Below are 18,108 nucleotides of genomic sequence, written 5' to 3'. Positions count from 1 at the left end.
TGGTCAATAATGTTTCAAGTGCCTATACATTTATGGTTTCACCTTTCAATAAATATTACTGTCATAAGTAATTGAAACATCCATTGTGGAAATGTATCTCTGAGGAGGACTGTCAGGAACCCTAGCTAGGATGAAACATTTATATGTCTGTATATGTTTTTTCTGCTCAATTAAAAGCACCAGTTGCTGTGAGCATTTTAAAGATGGATCCTTTCTATTTTATGTGAAATGAACACTAACCTCTTTTAATATATTTTGAAAATCATGTTCCCTTGATTAACCTAAGTATAGAGTCCCAAACATTCATGGAGTTCTTAAGCCATAAAAATAAGTACCTAAATGCTCTAAGCTACTAGGCTTACTTACACCATTCACTAGAAGCCTGATCGTCTTAGCTCCTTGCCATCTAACTGTTTGGGCAACTCTGCTGTGCTCCATTAGAGGCCTATAGCTGACTGCTTACTCTCGATGTGTTTCAGGCATCAGAGATGCTGGGCCAAACCCACATTCCTGCTTTTGCTTATGAGTAAGTAGCTGTCCATCTCCTGCATCCCAGGTCAGACCTGAAGGTGCCAAGGATCCCAGAAGAAGGGAAATGCACGCAGGGTCACAGACTGTCCTGCGGAGTCCCCACTCCTGTCGTGTGGTGGTCCACGCTCACCGGACAGACTCACAGGCTCTCATGCTCAGGAACACCCTAGCGTGTATTGATAGATTCAGGACTCCCACCCATCTGATAGTTGTGTTTTGTATATCTTCAGAAGTCCGGCCTCATCCACATTCCTGGGACATTAGATATCCTTCAAAGGTAGCTTGACATGCTCTTATCAACAAAGTCATTCTAACTCAGCAAATATTTGCCAGTTCTACTAAATGCCAGGTCCTGCCCTGGTCCTGAGGATGGATATAAACCCAGACTCTCTACCCTGAGGGAACTTAGAGTATCTGATCATAACTCTCAATATTTGCGGTTTGTTATCTGAAAGATGTCTTTACGTAGTTTGCCAAATTTTGAAGGATCCCCATAGTGTGCCTGCCACTGTTCTAGGTGTTCAGGAAATACTCCAGATGTTTTCTTTCTCGAGTAATTTGCAGAGACCCCTATGTCCTGGTGGCTCCCTAAGGCAAATCTCATTTGTGAGTGTTCTGTGGGGGCTGCCTCAGTTGTTGGTTGGGTAACAGCTGTTCCCAAGGGTACCACAGCTGCCGGTTCTGAATGGATGTCAGTGGAACTGAGCTGAGACCATCGCTCCTTGTCATTGTTCAGTCTCTAAGTCGTGTCCAACTCTGCGACCCCGTGGACTGCAGCACGCCAGGCTTCACTGGCCTTCACTGTCTCCCAGAGCTTGCTCAAACTCATATCCGTCGAGTCAGTGATGCCATCCAACCATCTCATTCTCTGTTGTCTCCTTCTCTTCCTGCCTTCAGTCTTTCTCAGCATCGGGGTCTTTTCCAATGAGTCGGCTCTTCGCATAAAGTGGCCAAAGTATTGGAGCTTCAACTTCAGCATCAGTCCTTCCAATGAATATTCAGGGTTGATTTCCTTTAGGATGGACTGGTTGGATCTCCTTGCTGTCCAAGGGACTCTCAAGAGTCTTCTCCAGCACCACAGTTCAAAAGCATCGGTCTAAATTCAGGCAGAGGACGCATTGCCTTCAGGATGGGCTTGAAGATCCTGGGGAATGAGGGAGTTGAGGACAATATGGGCCACTTAGAATCAAGCTGATTTTGGAATGTCGAGGCACGTTAACCTGACAAGCCAGGGCTGAGGGCTGGGCAGAAGTCACAATTCAGTGACTGATCAGAAGGTAAGACTAGAAGGCAGAGTAGTGGAGGCCACCAGTTGGAAGAGATCAGAGCAGGTGAGTCTTTGGAAGCGTCAGCCCAGCCAGCTTGTGTGCATTCCGGAAGCTCAGCCCCTGCTGGTGGGGTGGATCCAGCCATCATGGGAATGAGGCTTGAGGATGGTAACCCTCTGGCACTGAACTTGGTCACAGAAAGTAAAATGTGCCTCTAGTCACCTAGGTCACAGGCTGAGAGCACACTGGGAAGGAAGCATGACAGAGAATTTCTGAGCGTGGGCTCAACATGTTCTCTCAGCCCAGACGTCATTAAAACGGTGTCTGGCCCGAGGTAGACACTGTTCCGCCGAACTGACCTGCATCCGAAGAGGGAGGCAGGTTCCAAAATGAAGCAGTTTGTACGCAGCAATATAAAAATTAAATTGCCCTGGCACTTAATGGAGACACACACACAGAAAAATCCAGAGGAGTGTCAAACACATAAGGGGGAGGACCACGTCTCAATGACACATGTGTTGCCCCCGTGCGGGTATCGTCCCCTCCCTTGGCTTCTTTCCTGTGGGGCCCACCTAGCGAGGGGAGGGCAGAGCTGCACAGAACCTGGGAAGTTGGAAATGTGTGTGGTTAGCTGTCAGCTGGCTGGAGCGGTTTTTGTTGCTGGAGCATTTGGAAAGAAAGAAGGGAGGAAGGGAGGGTAGAGGATCAAAGCCCTGCAGAAGTCCCCTGTATAAGTCCAGGAGGCCAGAACTGGGAGGCTTGCTGGCAGCTCTCCCAGCGTCTTTCGGGCTCTTGGGAAGGTGCTGCCTGCCTGTCTCCATCCCCCGGGGGCTCTCTCAGGTTGATGGTGATGGCTGCCAGTGAGGAGAGTGGGAAAGGTGATTCCAGGAGACCTTTTTTAAAAAATGTCCCACATCACCAAGTTGGGCATGGGGGACAAGAGAAAGACCACCCCCTCCCCCTAAGCAGGCATCTGTCATGCCCCCTGCCATTCTGAGCCCTGAAGCCATGAAGGGCCTGCTCACACTCCTGAGTCAGTATTCCCTGTTCTGACACTAGGTGGGGCATTGTTATTATTACAGGGGCTCTAACACGTGCAAATATGAAACCCAGAAGGATGATAACATTTCTTTAGAACATCACGTTGTGCTGTTAAATCAGAGGACACTGGGGGAGGAAGGCCAGTGCCAAGTGTATAATCCACGCCCGGGCCTTTCCTCTCCGCCCGGGAGAGCCACGACCAGCCCAAGCTCAGGCAGTGAGTCAGCAGCAGACCCGGAGCTGCAGGCAGCCCACACACCCGCCTGGGGAGGAGGGGGACCCATGGATTCCAGGGAGACACGCTCAGCTCTCTGAAGCCGCCTTCTTTTACAAGGGGAATAATAAGAGGGTTAATCCCCAAGGCTCATCTTCCTAAATCCATTCTCCCTACAGCTTGGCTCTGCTTGTCCGTGGCTCAAAGTAAACACTGCACACAGTCCGGATACTTGGTTTATCTTTTTAACCTCTCTTGGGCACACACACACACACACACTTACACATATGCGTACACCTCTTTGAAAAAAATACCAATATGAATGAATTAACTTCATTTTGTAAAATGTGAAGAAGCAAATGTATAACCCTATTATAATTAGGTTCTAGGTGCCTTCAGTTCAGTTCAGTTTGTGTCCGACTCTTTGCGACCCCATGAATCGCAGCACGCCAGGCCTCCCTGTCTATCACCAACTCCTGGAGTTCACTCAAACTCATGTCCATCGAGTCAGTGATGCCATCCAGCCATCTCATCCTCTGTCGTCCACTTCTCCTCCTGCCCCCAATCCCTCCCAACATCAGGGTCTTTTTCAAAGAGTCAACTCTTCACATGAGGTGGCCAAAGTATTGGAGTTTCAGCTTTAGCATCAGTCCTTCCAATGAACAAACAGGACTAATCTCCTTTAGAATGGACTGGTTGGATCTCCTTGCAGTCCAAGGGACTCTTAGAGTCTTCTCCAGCACCACAGTTCAAAAGCATCAGTTCTTCATGGCTCAGCTTTCCTTACAGTCCAACTCTCACATGACCACTGAAAAAACCATAGCCTTGACTAGACGGACCTTTCTTGGCAAAGTGATGTCTCTGCTTTTGAATATGCTATCTAGGTTGGTCATAACTTTCCTTCCAAGGAGTAAGCGTCTTTTAATTTCATGGCTGCAGTCACCATCTGCAGTGATTTTGGAGCCCAAAAAAATAAAGTGTGACACTGTTTCCACTGTTTCCCCAGCTATTTCTCATGAAGTGATGGGACCAGATGCCACGATCTTAGTTTTCTGAATGTTGAGCTTTAAGCCAACTTTTTCACTCTCCTCTTTCACTTTCATCAAGAGGCTTTTTAGTTCCTCTTCACTTTCTGCCATATGGGTGGTGTCATCTGCATATCTGAGGTTATTGATATTTCTCCTGGAAATCTTGATTCCAGCTTGTGCTTCTTCCAGTCCAGTGTTTCTCATGATGTACTCTGCATATAAGTTAAATGAGCAGGGTGACAATATACAGCCTTGATGTACTCCTTTTCCTATTTGGAACCAGTCTGTTGTTCCATGTCCAGTTTTAACTGTTGCTTCCTGACCTGCATATAGGTTTCTCAAGAGGCAGGTCAGGTGGTCTGGGATTCCCATCTCTTTCAGAATTTTCCACAGTTTATTGTGATCCACACAGACAAAGGCTTTGGCATAGTCAATAAAGCAGAAATAGATGTTTTTCTGGAACTCTTCTTTTTTGATTATCCAGCAGATGTTGGCAATTTGATCTCTGGTTCCTCTGCCTTTTCTAAAACCAGCTTGAACATCTGGAAGTTCATGGTTCACGTATTGCTGAAGCCTGGCTTGGAGAATTTTGAGCATTACTTTACTAGCATGTGAGATGACAGCAATTGTGCGGTAGTTTGAGCATTCTTTGGCATTGCCTTTCTTTGGGATTGGAATGAAAATTGACCTTTTCCAGTCCTTAAATTTCCTTCAGGCTTTTAACTCCACTATCGTTAGCATATAGCAACTGTGAAAACCCAGTAAACTCCTGTCCTTCTGTTGGTCTCAGCCTCTCAGCACCATCTTCACTTGGGCATTAGAACCTAATGCTTCCTCCATCCAGGTCTTCCCAGGGGACCTTGCTTCCCTCTTCCTTATCCCTCTGAGGCAGGAGAGGGACGCAATACGAAACATGAAGGCTGCAGTCCAGCCCTCATCTCCATTCGGGAGACTGATGGGATTAAATGGGAGCAATTGATCAGTTTCTCCTTGCTGTCTTCCCTTCCAAAGCAAAATTCTTACACACTCGAGTTAATAGCTCTTGGCAGACTTTTTTCTTAGCAGACCCTCTTTCTTTCAATTTAACTTATATTTGAAACAGACCAAAAAGCTGTGATGATTGCAGTATGCTTTTCCGAATGGCGGTGGTAGCACTTCTCAGTTGCAAACATCTGCAGTGCTAATTCCATCTATTGTTTCAGTTATGGACACATTCTCACTTTCTCTGTTCCTTGTGGGGTACCGTATTTAACATATATAGATGCATTTCCTCAGTTGGCGGTGCCAGGTCTTAGCAGCAGCATGCGGGCTCATTTTTGGTTGTGACATGCTGGATCTTTTTATTTGTGGCATGAGAACTCTTAGTTGGGATCCAGTCCCCTGACCAGGGATTGATCCCAGGCTCCTACATTGGGAGTGCAGGGCCATTGAACCAGCAGGGAAGTAAGTCCCTCCACCAAGATAACTTTAAATCCTCTCTTTCTTGTGACGTATACTTCCGAAATGTCTAGGCTGCTTGTGAGAAGGCCAGGCCAGTGAGAAAGAAACCATATCGTTCGTGATTTTTATTTCACGTTAAGACTTCACAAAACTGAGTCTTTTGAAGGAAATTTTAAACATCCAGTAATAAGCACTTGGGGTAGATGGGCTGGTGTGATTTTTCCCCTGGCTTGGAATGCTCTCGCCTGCCTTCCCTAATCTTCATCCTTTAAGACCCAGCTCCAATGTCATCTCCTCCGCTGAGCATCAGCCCTTCCTGCTCTCATGTCCTGTTCCAGAATCCTTGGTCTTCTGCTTCATCAGAGCGTTTGACTCATTCCATGAGAATATAGTTCCAGCACATTCGAACCAGTTACATGTTACCTGTGCTGCCAACCCAGTCGTGGGCTCCCCGAAGGCAGGACCAGCAGACGGTGCCTGACGTCTCCCATCACCTGCCTCCCTGCTCAGAGCACAGAAGATGAGGTGCCCTGGGAGCTCTGTACATATTTATGTGGTCGACTCATTGTATCAGCACCAGCTCTTTTTAATATAAAGGTTCTGAGTTTGGGAAAAGTATATCAAGTAAAGGTATAATTTTAAAACCATGGTCTTCTGGAATTTTCTGAAGAAACTGTTTTATATTCTTATCTTGAAAGGGAAAGTTGTACATAGGACTTTGCATATATTATTGCCATGCATCTGGGGATACTGGTCATGTGTTTGCTGCCCACATCTTAACAGGAAAGAAGTTTTGGTCACCAGTTCACTTTGCCTTATGCCAAAGATACATGCTAGAAAAGTTGTGTGTAAATCTGATGTCTATAAATCAAATTATGTATTAAAATGCACCAAGGCAGCAGTTTAAAAAATACTTTTCCAAGTGAAAGGGTATCATTTTCTAAATGAAAATGGATCATTTTTGAACTTATCAAGAGAATTTGCCTGTTGTAGAACTGTATTTTTCCTAGAATGATACAGGCTCTCCTGCATTCCAAATTCGCTTGGCATAAGCTTCATGCTTTTCCATAGTCTATTTAAAACATCGGACTTATTCCTAAGATTTTTAATTTGTACAACAGATATTCTTGGCTTACTAAAAGTGAATAACTCTTCTGTGTCGTAAAATTGGTATGCATTATGTATTATTTCTGGTTCAGTTAATAAAAAAAATTGCTCGTGTGGGCATTTAATGATTTTAACACAAATCTTACTGGAAACAGCCAGTATGTTATACTCATGGTTTGCAAGTAGAACTGGCTGACGAGGGCTGATGTGAAAGCCTTATTCACCAAAGAACCAAAGAGACTGTGCTTGGAACTGAAGTTTTATATAAGTTCTATTTAAATGTTTCCATTTGCCTTTTTTTTTTCTTTTTTTTTTTTTAGATTGGCCAAAAGAGAATTGACGAGGGGGCGGTGGAGTGTGAGTTGGGGTTGTTGCCGTTAGAGTTTATAGCGCATGACTTCGTCATTGTCCCCTTGCATCCAGAATGTGAGGCTTCTGCCCCCTCTTCTCCCCACCCCGTGTTGGGCACAGCAAAAGTCCTTTAATAATGCATTCACTGAGTCCAAGAGACAATGTTCTTGACTCTGGAACTATGCGTTTAAAACACCCTCAGCAAATGCCACGAGGCTGACCTGGTGCTTTTAGACTGAGGTTCTGCCGTGCATCAATAAAACACACGGGTGTTGGCCTTTTCCAGTAAGCACTACGAGAAATGTTGAGTACCCTCGAAATTAAACTGCAGCTTTTAAAACCTGCTCTCATTTTTCATGGACAGCTGAGGCCTGCCTATGCCAATACCCAGCTGATCTTAGGTCTGCAGAAAGCTTGGGAGTCAGTCACCCTCCGTTCATCTTGGTTTGTTTTAGCCCCACATGTGGACGCCTTCTCTGTTCAATTCTCCCTACACTTAGGCGTTCTGATTTCCTGGGAGATCTTTCTCGTGTCTGTGCGTTTGTCTCGTCAGCATCACATTTGGACCAGCATTTGTGCCGCCACCCAATTTTAATTAAGTAGTAAAGCTGATCTTTATTTATGAGAATTTCATTTCAAACATGGATATTCTCCCCCCTCCCACCTCCATTAAAAAAAAAAATGTTTATTGGCTGTGTCTCTTCTCACTCCTAAAAAACATCTAAGAAGAAGCCCCCTACCTCACTGCGCGATCCCTTCCCTTTTATTGCGGGTCTTTGGGATGAGAACACGCAGTCACGTGGTGGCCTGGAGGTAGCAGTTACCCAGTGAGAACATTACTAGCAGACCTGCAGTACTGCCTTGGGGCAGGTTGGTCCAGGGACGGGCCTCCAGGTGGGAGAGCAGCACCTGACCTATTCAGCTGGATTAAAAATTAAAATCTGTTTAGGAGTGAGTGCTCACTTCTAGCCTGGAGCTTCTAGCAGTACTCCCAGGTTAACGAGTGTGTTTCAAGGGAAAAATGTTTCCTTCCTCCTTGCTTCAGTGTCCCCCACCCTCTTTTGGTTTGACTTCTCCTGTCTGCCTGCTCTCCTGTTTGGACGGTGGCAACACCCGTCATAACTCTAATCATCTCGGCTGAGATACTGATTGAGAAAGATACACAGCCTTTGTAAGAAATGACATGTAGATTGAGCTTAGCATAATGTAATTCTCAATCAGTTAACTGAAATCTCTAGTTGTTGTTTTTTTTTTTTTTAAATAGCTGTTTGGGGAAAATTGCAAATGATATGAAAATAAGCTTGCATCACAGAATTTAGCTAATACCCTGGGTGTGATATGGAATTAATCCAGTTTTTTAAACCTACATTTATACAGCCAATACTATGCACTGACTACTGAGCTTCAGAAAGATGATCTGAATACATCAGAGATATAAAATGAATAGGACATCTCTACATTCTTTCTCTTTTTTTGGTATTCTTTCTTTGTCTTTCCTGTTTATGATGTTTTTGAAGAGTACTGGTTAGATGTCTTTGATCTGAGTTCATCTCAGGTTCTCTCATGATTTAATTGAGGTTATGCAATTTTGGCAAGGATATCTCAGAAGTGCTATTACCCTTCTTGGTGTGTTATGGGCACATGATGTCCATATATCATATCACTAATCTTAAGATCTTTTTGATAACATCAACTGAAACAGTATTATTTTCTGTTTATTAAGCCAAATTATATCATTAATTAGAGCATAGTATTCTTCTAGCATTCTGATAAAATCTACATTTACCATTTTAATATTAATAAAATATGCTTTTATAAGTATACTCTATATTTTTCATTTGGATTAGCATGATACTTAAGTGATTTTTAAATTTTAATTGACACTTTTTTTTCCAACAGTATTTCAGTTTTCGGCATACATCTGAGACTACTCTGATTTTTTTGTTTCCTGGTCTATAAAGTTGTTGTGAGAAATCAGATGAGATCATAAATGTGAAAAGTGGTTGCATATAATAGGTGCCTGGCAAATTTTAGGAAAAGTAGAATGCTGGTAATTTTTGTGTTAAAAAAAATAAACACCTCAAATTAGCTCTCGGGATAGTAAAATGTTTTGAAATGTCTTGAGTTAATTAAATATCATAGCAACTACTGTTGGTCATTGTTTTTTGCTTTTGTTTTTTTCTATTTTTTGGTTATGCCCTGTGGTGTGTAGGACCTCCGTTCACCAACCAGAGATCAAACCCTTGTCCCCTGCAGTGGAAGCATGGCGTCTTAACAGATGGACTGCCAGGGAAGTCCTGGCAAATGTTTGATCAAACATATAGAAGCACACTGATCACAATATAAAAATGTTTAATGTTTTTGGCTCTTGAAGTTAGCCCTTTTTCTGTTTCTTTAATTATTCTGCTAGTATTAACTTTGAGTTTTTTCCCCATTAGCTCACCCTTCGTTTGTTTTGTACCTAATCATTAGACTGATCGTTAACACAGATGATATGAAAGCCCCAAGTTCATCAGACTTTTGAGGGTACGACTTCCTAGGTCTCGATGAGGAACAATACCAGAGCTTAAACTGTATTTTTTAGGCAAAACATCTGTCCCTATTTCACCCTTTTATTTATTCCCCATTTTAAAATTTGACTTATTTTATCTACGGAGCTATCGTATAGAACATCAGAGTTCTTGGAACCAAAATGTTTTCTCGAGGAAGAAGGTCTAAAAATATCTCGTCTGCAGCTGTATGTAATTTCAACACTTCTGAAACTGTTTCCTGGGTCTGTAAGACCCTCCTGGATGAATCTGTAGGCATACTGAAAGTGACTCAGAGTGGCCGAAACATTTTCATGAGAAAAATCTGACTCATTGCTCATTTATTCACTGAGCACCTGTGTTTTCCTCGGTAGGTGCTAGATACACAGTCATGAGCAAAAGAAACAGAAGGCCTGCCTGTATGAAACTTCAGTCTAGTAGAAGAGACAGGCATAGGAAGAAAAGCAAATGGATAAAAATATGTATTTACAAATATACAAAATGTTATCAAGTTAAAGGACAGCTTGCCGTAAGAGGTCATTAATAATGTCAGAGATATAAGAGTCTTCAGGTCGAGCCAGTAATCACTCAGCTGGCGCACTGTCTGGAAGGGTAGAATCCGGGGTTTCTGTAACAGCATGATCTTGAACCCTTGAGATTGAAAGATCTGAAAGGGCACTGTGCAGACTTGACAGCCAACACCATGCTGTTGAGTATAGAAGGTCAACCAGCTGCTGATTCAAAAACTGCAGGAAGCCTTCTCCTTCTCCCTCTCTTCTTTTGAAATTAATCTGTTGTTTATCAGCTCTATGTTCCAGTGGCTGTCAAATTTTGACACACATAAGAATCTTCTATTGGAGCTTTTTTTTTTTTTTTAAATGCCTGGCCCTCACATTGAACCCACCAAAGGCTTAAAAATCTGAGGGTGGAAACCAGCATGCATGCACATGTGCTAAGTCGCTTCAGCTGTATCCAACTCTTTGCGGCCCCATGGACTGTAAACCTGCCAGGCTCCTCCGTCATGGGATTTTCCAGGCAAGAATACTGGAGTGGTTTGCCACGCCCTCTTCCAGGAGATCTTCCCAACTCAGGGATTGAACCCGCATCTCCTGTGGCTCCTACGTTGCAGGCAGATTCTTTATCAGTGAGCCACTGAGGAAGCCTGGAAACCAGCATGTGCACTTGTAAAAACCTTCTTAAGTGACTCCGGTGTCCATCAAAGGCTGAGAACCTCTGTGCTAGACGCAGAGGCTAGTTTCGTGGCTACTCAGAGAAGCCTAGGAACAAGCATGTCTCTCTATATTATTATTAGTTCAGGAATGGAAGCATTTAATTGCTCTATGGAAAACTCACGTTTTCCTCCTTTTGAACTGAACTTAATACTTTACCTGTTCCTGGTGCCCTGGAAATCTCCTGCTTTTATTCACCAATCCCCGGAGCCAGAAACCTGGGAATAGTTTTTGAACATGACCTTCTTGCACCATCACATATGTATTCCAACTGCCCTTCCAGTCCTAGCTCTCTGTCTCCAGGAAAGAAAGAAAGAAAGTGAAGTCACTCAGTCGTGTCCGACTCTTTGTGACCCCATGGACTGTAGCCTACCTGGTTCCTCCATCCATGGGATTTTCCAGGCAAGAATACTGAAGTGGGTTGCCGTTTCCTTCTCCAGGGATTGAACCCCGGTCTCCCGCTACAATGCGGCAGATGCTTTGCCATTTGAGCCATCAGGAAAATCCAGGTGGACTCCTGTCTCCAGGATTCTCTCTCGAATCTGGTCCCCTCTCCATCTCTGCTGCCACAATCTCATCTTGCCTGGTCTGTAGGAACTGTTTTGAAATTAGCCTCCCCAAGTTTCCCTCCCTGTGAGGAGACCCTTACTTTACTCTGGGAAGGTTTCTAAGCTACGAATGTAATCCTGTCACTCCCGGTGTAGAACACTCTGCTTGGCCCTCATTTCCAGTGGAGATCAGACCCTCCAGCTTGGCCCCCCACCTGTATTTTCAGCACCATTCCGCGCCATTTCACCGTTTGCCCTACAGTTCCAGGCAGACAGAAACACTCATTTCTATACCATACCATGCACATTTCCATTCATGGTCTGTGCTCATAGTGTGACCAATGCCTGAAACACTCTTTATTCCAGTTTTCACCTTCATTCATCCTTCAAGAAAATCTAAAATTGCTTCCAAAGGTAGTTTGACTGGTTCGTTCTTTCTCTCTGTTCTTTATATTAACCTATGTTTTAATTGATGCACCCATTTATCTATGTGCTTACTTATATCCTGGGCTTCCCAGGTAGCGCTAGTGGTAAAGAACCTACCTCCCAATTCAGGAGGCACAAGAGACTCAGGTTCTATCCCTGTGTCGGGAAGATCCACTAGAGGAGGAAACGGCAACCCACTCCAATATTCTTGCCTGGGAAATCCCATGGAGAGAGAAGCCTGGTGGGCTACAGTCCATGAGGTTGCAGAGTCAGACACGACAGAAGTGACTAATTACATATATCCATATACTGACGTATCTATCTGGGGCAGCCTTCTTTGGAATGAGGTTTTTTGGTTTTTTATTTGCCTCAAACTTGTGCTACACACAATAGGAGTTAAGTGAATACTCACTGACTGAGGGAAAAAGAATAAATGAGGGAAAAAGAATAAATGAACCTGAAGCTGGTTTCCTGTATCCTCTCCTACAGGTCTGAATTCCATTTTTCTGGTGTATTGCTTAGCTAATCCAGTCCATTTTATATGTCTGCTTTCCTTCTAATATATGAAGATTACTCTCATCCTTTGTCCTTTTCCCATAGACACAGAGCTAATAAGTTTTCATTTTAAAACTGATGCTAACTCCTTAGAATTCTAGTAGTCACTACGGGCAGTTTCAAAGTTGCACTAAGCTCTCAAAGTCAAATGACCTAATCCTGATAGACTTGCTGCAAGCTCAGGTTTTTTGTGAGAGAGTAAAGTGAGTAGCATTTAACCTGTATTATACCGCGTTCGCTTCAAGATTGCTGCTGATCTCTTAAGTTCAAATGCATTTTAACCATCCTGCATTTTTACTCCCCTCCATTATAGGCCATTACAATATACTGTTATTTGTAAAACTTTTGATCTCCATAAAATCTGAAGGAGAGCCTTGCTAGGTAGAGGATTTTTGGTTGTAGGTTTTCCCTTGGTCTGCAGAATTTCTTAGCTGATAGCCTTATGGGTGCTCCCTTGTATATAACTTGTTGCTTTCCTTTTGATGCTTTTATCTCTTTAATTTTTGCCATTTGAATTACAACATGTCTTGGTGTGGACCTATTTGGGTTTATCCTGTTTGGGACTCTGTGATTCCTGGACCTGGATATCTGTTTTATTTCCTAGGTTAGGAAAGGTTTTCAGATACTATGTCCCCAGGTATATTCTCAGCCCCTTTCTCTCTGTCTTCTCCTTCTGGGACCCTATGGTATGAATGTTGGTACACATAAAGTTGGCCCAAAAGCCTCTCATACTGTGCTCATTTTTCTGTTCACAGTCCACTACTGTGATTTCCAGCTTGATGATCCGTTCCTCTGTATCTTCTCACTTTCTGTTGGTTCCTTCTTATGTATTTTTTATTAAAATTACTGGATTCTTCATCTCAGTTTAGTTCTTCATATTTTTTGCCTCTTGGTTGAAGACTTCTGGCTTCTCACTCTGTCCATCCAGTCTTCTCCTGAGTTCCTTGAACGTCCTTATGATCATTACCTCGAGCTCTTTATTGGGTCGATTGCTTAGCTCCATTCCCCTTAGTTCTACGGTTTTCTCTTGTTCCAAAATGAAGAACATATTCCTCTGTCACTTCATTTTGCCTGATTTCCTGGTTTTATTTCTTTGTGTTTGGTGGTGGTGGTGGTTTAGTTGCCGAGTCATGTCTGACTCTCTGTGACCTAGCCTTCCAGGCTCCTCTGTCCATTTGATTCTCCAGGTAAGAATACTAGAGTGGGTTACCATTTCCTTCTCCAGGGGATCTTCCCGACCCAGGATTCAAAGCCAGGTCGCCTGAATTACAGGCAGAATCTTTACTGACTGAGCTATGAGGGAAGCCTCTCATAGGTTTGGTGGGTTGGTTATATTTCCCAACGTTGGGGAAGTGGCCTTTTGTAGGCGAGGTCCTGTGTGTCCTGGCAGTGCCATCCCCGCTGGTCACCAGAGTGATCCGTGTACTCTAGGAGTTCCCCTTTTATCAGCTGCAGCTCACTTCACTAGTGATGCGCTGACTCCCGTTGGCAGTCTGCCAGGCTGGCTCCCAGTCCTGATGGTTGCCACGCCCTGCCTGGTGTGGAGGCTGCTAGCCTACTGTGCAGAGGTTGGCAGAGCCAGGTTCTGGAGTGGGTCGTTGTGGGACCAGGGATCCCAGATCTGCTCTCAGCCTGCTGGAGGGTCGAATCGGTTTCTGACACAGCTGGAGTCTGAGATGTCCCAACGTTGGTGTTGACTTGCAGGGGAGTACGACTGGACCAGGGTGGCTGAATGAGGGGTCCCCCAAGCTGTCTCAGAACTGGTGCTGGCCTGCTAGTGGGCAGAGCTTGGCCCAGGGGGTCCTGGGGCTGATCCCTGGGCTGTTGCTGGCCCACTGGTGGGTGGAGCTGGATCTCAGGGTCTTTGGCTCCTAGGCCCTGGTGTTCCTGGTGGGTAGGTCCAGACCCTGAGCGTTCTGGCTGTTGAGGCCAAGTTCTGGGAAGGCGTGGGCTCGGGTCTTTAGGCAGCCTGTCTGCTGGGGGGTGGAGCCGTGTCCCTTCCCAGCTGCTGCTTGGCCTGAAGCATCCTAGTGCTGGTGCCTGCAGACTGCTGGATGGGGCCAGGGTTGGATGCTGAGGCTAGTAAGCTGGAGGGAGAATGCCAAAATGCTGCTTGCTGGCATCAGTGTCCTTGTGGGAATGAGCTTTCAAAAATCCCTGCTGCCAGCATCTGTATCCCCAGGTCGAGTTCCAGTTGCCTTCTGCCTCTTGGGAGGCTCTCCAGGATCAGCAGGGGGGCCTGACCTAGGCTCCTGTCGAATGGCCACTTCTGCCCTGATCCTGGAGCTCGAGAGACTTCATGCGCGCTTCTTTTAGAGTGGCGTCTCGGTTTCCCACAGCCCTCCAGCTCTCCCAAATGTAAGCCCCACTAGCCTCCAAAGCCAAGCGTTCTGGGGGCTTATCTTTCCAGCACAGGAACCCTGGGCTAGGGAGCCCAGTGTGGGGCTCAGACCCCTCGCTCCTTGGGGAGAACCTCTGCAGTTGTAATTACCTTCAAGTTTGTGGGTCACCCACTGGGGAACGTGGGTCTTGCCTGTGCTGGGTCTCTGCTCTCCCTGCTTCTTGTCTTGTTGTGGTTCCTTCCTCATGTCTTTAGTTGTAGAAGATCTCTTGTGCTGGTCTTCTGGGCTTTCTCTTCAGTAGTTTCTCTGTAAATAGTCATGATTCTGATGTGTCCGTGAGAAGAGGTGAGGTCAGGAGCTTCCTAATCTACCATCTGCAATCCAGTCTACCATCTGCAATCCAGTCTACCATCTTGGCCACTCTCCTCCCGGGATGGAGTTTTACTCTTGCTTCTTATTTTGAGAACATCCTTTGCTCACCTAATGCTTTCCCTCTCCTCACTCCCACCACCTCCTCAGGCAGACGTCCCATGCTTGTGTTGTTTATTACACCTTCCCAATTTACGGACTATTTTGTTTGCATGCGTGGATTATTTTGCTTGCAGAGGGAAATGTACAAAAGGGGAATTGTGACAGTCCTGTGAACGTTGCTGTTTATTGTTAATGACCTTCCTCCAAAAGATTTTAATTTTTCCTTGTTCCTTCTCTTCAGATATTTTAAAATATACTCTGAGTACCGCCTCTGGTAGTTTTTCAAAATGTTCAATCCCAGTCCTTCTGGATTTAGGCCTCTGCAATGTTCTCCTAAGGGTTCTTCCAACCCCTTTATGATGATCTCTGTGTGTCACTGCTTCCATTTATTTCATCCTGGTAGAATCAGAATTCATCAGAGTTCTTGTAAAGACACGGTCAGTTCCATAGCAGCATCCCCTTTTCTTTTACTAGGATTATGACTGTGTAGGTATATGATCAAAATCTTCTTTTTCAGAGTCTCTTTTAAATTATAACTAGTATCTCTGTGTTCCTTTTATACGTATCTTTTTGCTGATGTTTTAAAATGTTTTTCCTAAGTCAGTGCTGTGGATCTGATTAGAATTAACGTTCTCTCTCCTCACTATTACAGAATCCAGACTGGTACAGTAACTTCCATCTAAGAGTCCAATCACCTTCATGTTGTTATTGACTTTTTTTTTTTTTTTTTTTTTTGCAGCTAGTCAATATAATAACTAGGCTGTTATTTAGTTCTTCCGTGTCCTCAAAGCTTGGGAAGAGACTCCTGCCATTCCTAACCTAGTTTAGTCAAACCATTGTAAATCTGCCCTCTGTGACTTTATTTAAAACTCTCTTAAAATATGTAATATTTAGTGTATTTTTTCACTCTTTTGGTTAAATGAATTCTGAGATTACTTTCTATGCTGTTAAAATATGGACACTATTTTCTCTCTACTAAAAGGATCTCTCATGCTTTTGAGCAGTAAAACCCTAGTTTTCATATTGCATGGGTTGGTGACTAAATGCTTGTTTACATTATCGAGACTTTCCTAATCTCTTCAGTCTATTTTTTATGGAAAAAAAAAGAAGGTGAGTTTCATTTTCTGTTTGATTAACTGGCATCTTTATGTAGGAAAGTGTTTTACTTAGGAAGCATACCTTTATATCCCTTGACATTTTCCTCAGAGCAACACTTTAGAGAATAAAAGCCATCCCTGTCTTTATATGGATATGGAGACCCCTGTAATCTGAGTGACTTCACTTCGGGGTACAGTGGGGGAGAGAGAGCTATGTCCTTTCAGGGGCCCCTCCCACTCTGGATTTCAAGCATCAGGGCTTACCATTCCCTTCCTGAGCCATAGGTTCGCTTTCCCTCTCTTTTCCTACTGAGGTATTTTTTATCCTTCAAGACTCAGCCCATATTTTTCTTCTCTGTGGTGCTTCCCTGACACCCCAGAAGAAAATAGCATCTTTTCTGTCTCCTCACCACCCATTTCTACAATAAAAAAGTTTTTTCCTCTAATATTATCACTTGCAGCATCTAGTGACCGACTTCCTAGGTGCTATGGAGACATGTCGTTCTCTGCATTGCTGTGAAGACTGGTTAGGATTTTTTTTTTTTTAACACTGGATTTAATATAAAAGCTGAGTTATAAGAGCTTTCAGAATATCAACTGTGCAAAATATTTTATATGTTTAAAAAAGAAATGACATATAGAAGCTATCCAAGTGACATGAATGATTTAAAGCATGGGAGTCATAATTAGCCCCACACATTTTGAAAGAGTCAGGCATCATTTTTTTTTTTTAACGTATTGAGGATAATTGATTTATAATGTTGTGTTAGTTTCCAGTGTACAGCAAAGTGAATCAGTTATACATGTAAACACTCTTTTTTTAAAATTCTTTGCCCATATAGGCCATTACAGAGTACTGAGTAGAGTTCCTTGTGCTGCACAGCAGGTCCTTACTAGTTACCTATTTTATGTATAGCAGTGTGTACCTATCCGGAGAAGGTGATGGCACCCCACTCCAGTACTCTTGCCTGGAAAATCCCATGGATGGAGGAGCCTGGTGGGCTGCAGTCCATGGGGTCGCGAAGAGTCCGGCACGACTGAGCAACTTCCCTTTCACTTTTCACTTTCCTGCATTGGAGAAGGAAATGGCAACCCACTCCAGTGTTCTTGCCTGGAGAATCCCAGGGATGGGGGAGCCTGGTGGGCTGCCGTCTATGGGGTCTCACAAAGTCGGACACGACTGAAGTGACTTAGCAGCAGCAGCAGCAGCAGCAGCGTACCTATCAGTCCCAGTCTTCCAATTTATTCCTTTGCCCCCTTTCCTGCCTAGTAACCGTAAGTTTGTTTTCTACATCTGTGACTCTCTGTTTTATTTATAAGGTAATTTGTACCATTTTTTTATATTCCTCATATAAAAGATATCATATGATGTTTGTCTTTCTCTGTCTGACTTCACTCACTGTGACAATCTCTGGGCCCTTCCATGTTGCTGCAATTACAGGCATCATTTTATGCGAGACAGCAGGAGAGACATACATGTATAGAATAGTCTTTTGGACTCTGTGGGAGAGGGCGAGGGTGGGATGATCTGAGAGAATAGCATTGAAATATGTGTATTACCATATGTGAAACAGATTGCCAGTCCAGGTTCAATGCATGAGACAGGGTGCTCAGGGCTGGTGCACTGGGATGACCCAGAGGAACGGGATGGGGAGGGAGGTGGGAAGGGGGTTCAGGACGGGGGACACATGTACATCTGTGGCGGATTCATGTCAATGTATGGCAAAAACCACCACATATTGTAAAGTAATTAGCCTCCAATTAAAATAAATAAATTAAAAAAAATAAAAGAATAAAACTCTTCAGAGAATTTTGAAACTGCAAAAAAATAAATAAATAGATAAAGGACAGTGTTTAATCGAGCCCGGGCTTCCCTGGTGGCTCAGATGGTTAAAAAAAAAAAAAAAACCACCTGCAATGCAGGAGGGTTGG

The 18,108-nt window shown here is 44.0% G+C and overlaps 1 protein-coding gene across 8 annotated transcripts in view; it reads left to right on the top strand.

The window, feature by feature from the left end:
• The window catches only part of ENOX1 (ecto-NOX disulfide-thiol exchanger 1), a 513,658-nt gene that overhangs the window by 216,633 nt on the left and 278,917 nt on the right, over nucleotides 1-18,108 (top strand). The window lies entirely within an intron of this gene.

This window comes from Bos grunniens, chromosome 12 (genome assembly GCF_055505025.1).
Source record: "Bos grunniens cultivar Pamir isolate PY7600 chromosome 12, Bosgru_T2T1.0, whole genome shotgun sequence".
In the NCBI taxonomy this organism is placed as follows: domain Eukaryota; kingdom Metazoa; phylum Chordata; class Mammalia; order Artiodactyla; family Bovidae; genus Bos; species Bos grunniens.
The sequence above is the reverse complement of the archived record's forward strand: the minus strand, read 5'-3'. Positions and strand labels throughout refer to the sequence as shown.